At 61.7% G+C, this 2,820-nt stretch overlaps 1 pseudogene; it reads left to right on the forward strand.

The window, feature by feature from the left end:
• Positions 1–549: 549 nt before the first annotated feature.
• LOC123177010 (stachyose synthase-like) lies at positions 550–2,801 on the forward strand (annotated as a pseudogene).
• The last annotated feature ends 19 nt before the right edge of the window (positions 2,802–2,820 follow it).

Genomic DNA, 2,820 nt, shown 5'->3' on the forward strand with positions numbered 1-2,820 from the left:
GTTGACCATGCATGCACACGTGACGAATTGTGTCCATTTCAGTAGCATGAGTAACTGAGTTTTCAGTCGGTCGGACGGAGTAAATCATTTGCCAATGCCGAATAAAAATGGAAAACTGATCAGTCAAAAATGAAAATGGGAAAACCTAAAATGCACGCTATGTGTATCGACGCTTCTTGCCGTAAAAGTCACGAAGAAATCTACATGGAAAAAAAATGCCATGGGCGCTGCGCTGGTTACCATAAACACATGATGAGCGATTGGAAGGAATGGATATGTGATCTAAATATGAGTATGAATAGGGATTTGGATATGACCTGATTCTATATAATCGGATGTAATTTCCTTATTTGCTTGGATGTCTTATTAGACGGTAAAAAGAAGAAGAGAATCTTGTAACCTGATTTGATCGCATCCTCCGAATGCAATGTTTGCTTCCATCTAATGAACTATTTATACGCATGATCTAGGCTGGTTCCTTTGCATCAATCAACACAACATTGTCCATCCATCGTTTGTCTTGGTCCAAGTCCAAGTCCAAGTCCAACAATGGCATCATCATCGTCCCAGTTCGCATTCTCCCTGCACGACGGCAGCCTCACCGTCGGCGGAGCCGTGCTCCTCTCCGGCGTGCCGTCCAACGTCGCGCTCTCGCCGTTCACGATCGACCCGTCGTCCTCCGACGCGCCGGCGCACCTTCTCGAGCAGGCCACGGCCGGGGCAGGCCGTGGCGCCTTCCTCGGCTTCACGGCCCCGGCCGCCACCGACCGCGCGCCGTGCCGCATCGGCCTGTTGGCCGGCCGGAGGTTCCTCAGCGTGTTCCGCTTCAAGACGTGGTGGAGCACCATGCACGCCGGCGACCGCGGCCGCGACGTGCAGCCCGAGACGCAGTGGGTGCTCCTCGACGCCCCCGAGCTCGGCCCCGGCGGGTGCGTCTTCGTGCTCCCGCTCGTGCAGGGCAGCTTCCGCTCCGCCATCTTCCCCTCCGAGGACGTCGAGGACGGACTCGTGCTCTGCGCCGAGAGCGGGTCGCCGGCTGTCACCGGCTCGGACTTCGGGCGCATAGCCTACGTGCACGCCGGCACCGACCCCTACAAGGTCATCCGCGAGGCCTACGTGGCCGCCCGGGTGCACCTCGGCACCTTCAAGCTCATGGAAGAAAAGGCCCTGCCGCCCATGGCGGAGCGGTTCGGGTGGTGCACCTGGGACGCGTTCTACCTCACCGTCGACCCCGCCGGCGTCTGGCAGGGCGTCTCGGAGTTCACCGACGCCGGCGTGCCGCCCCGCTTCATCGTTATCGACGACGGCTGGCAGAGCGCGAATCGTGACGACGACCCGCCACATGCCGACACGCCGGGGCTCGTCCTCTGCGGCGAGCAGATGACGGCACGCCTCTACCGCTTTGACGAGGGCGAGCGCTTCAGGCGGTACAGGGAGGGCGATCTGCTGCGTTGCCCGCCGGAGCTCTTCTACGACAAGAACCTGCCCAAGACGGTCGTCCGCAAGGCCTGCGAGATCGAGGGCATCCTCAACGCCAGGAAGAAGGCGGCGGCCACCGAGATGTCAAGCTTGGACGCAAAACTCGAGCAGCTGCGGCGGGAGCTGGAGCAGCTGCTCGCCAAGAGCGCGGACGTCCTCGACAAGCTCCGCAGCCGGGCTGAAGGTGGCGACGGCGGCGAGGTGGGGCTGAAGGCGTTCCTCAAGGACATGAGGCAGAGGTTCCCATCGCTGGACGACGTGTACGTGTGGCAGGCGCTCTGCGGCGCGTGGGGCGGCGTGCGTCCGGGCACGGCGGCACTGGACACGGTGGTCGAGCCCGCGCGCCTCTCCCCCGGCCTGGCGGCACCATGGACGACCTGGCCGTGGACCGCATCGTGGAGGGCGGCATCGGGCTGGTGCAGCCGCAGCACGCCGGGAAGCTGTACGACGCCATGCACTCGTACCTGGCCGGCTCCGGGGTTACGGGCGTGAAGGTGGACGTGATGAACACGCTGGAGTACGTGTGCGCGGAGCACGGCGGCCGCGTGGAGCTCGCCAAGGCCTACTACGCCGGGCTGTCGGAGTCCATCGCGGCCAACTTCGAAGGCACGGGCATGATCGCGAGCATGGAGCAGTGCAACGACTTCTTCTTCCTGGGGACGAGGCAGGTGGGCATGGCGCGCGCCGGCGACGACTTCTGGTTGGGCAACGGCGACGACGCATACTGGCTGCAGGGCGTGCACATGGTGAACTGCTCGTACAACAGCCTGTGGATGGGCCAGTTCGTGCGGCCGGACTGGGACATGTTCCAGTCGGACCACGTCTGCGCCGTCTTCCACGGCGCCTCCCGCGCCGTCTCCGGCAGCCCCCTCTACGTCAGTGACTCGCTGGGATGCCATGACTTTGCCCTGCTCAAGACCCTCGTGTTCCCGGACGGTACCCTGCCGCTGTGCCTCCACTATGCACTGCCCACCAGGGACTGCCTCTTCAAGAACCCTCTCTCGGACCAGGAGACTGTCCTCAAGATGTGGAACCTCAACAACGTACAAAACTTTTTCCTGTTAATTATGCCACGGCATTCTCACTTGATTACAACATCAAATTTTAATTTTTCCTATGAATCTGTGTGTATGTTTTTTGCAGTTTGGAGGCGTGATCGGGGCGTTCAACTGCCAGGGAGCCGGATGGGACCCGGCGGAGCGCCGCATCCGAGGCCACGCGCACTGCTACAAGCCGGTCTCCGGCGAGGTCCACCCGACCGACGTCGAGTGGTGGCAGAGGGAAGAGACGGCAGGCATGGCCGACGCGGCGGAGTACGCCGTGTACAAGCACCACTCTGGG

The sequence above is a fragment of the Triticum aestivum genome, unplaced genomic scaffold, assembly GCF_018294505.1.
Source record: "Triticum aestivum cultivar Chinese Spring unplaced genomic scaffold, IWGSC CS RefSeq v2.1 scaffold176274, whole genome shotgun sequence".
In the NCBI taxonomy this organism is placed as follows: Eukaryota; Viridiplantae; Streptophyta; class Magnoliopsida; order Poales; family Poaceae; genus Triticum; species Triticum aestivum.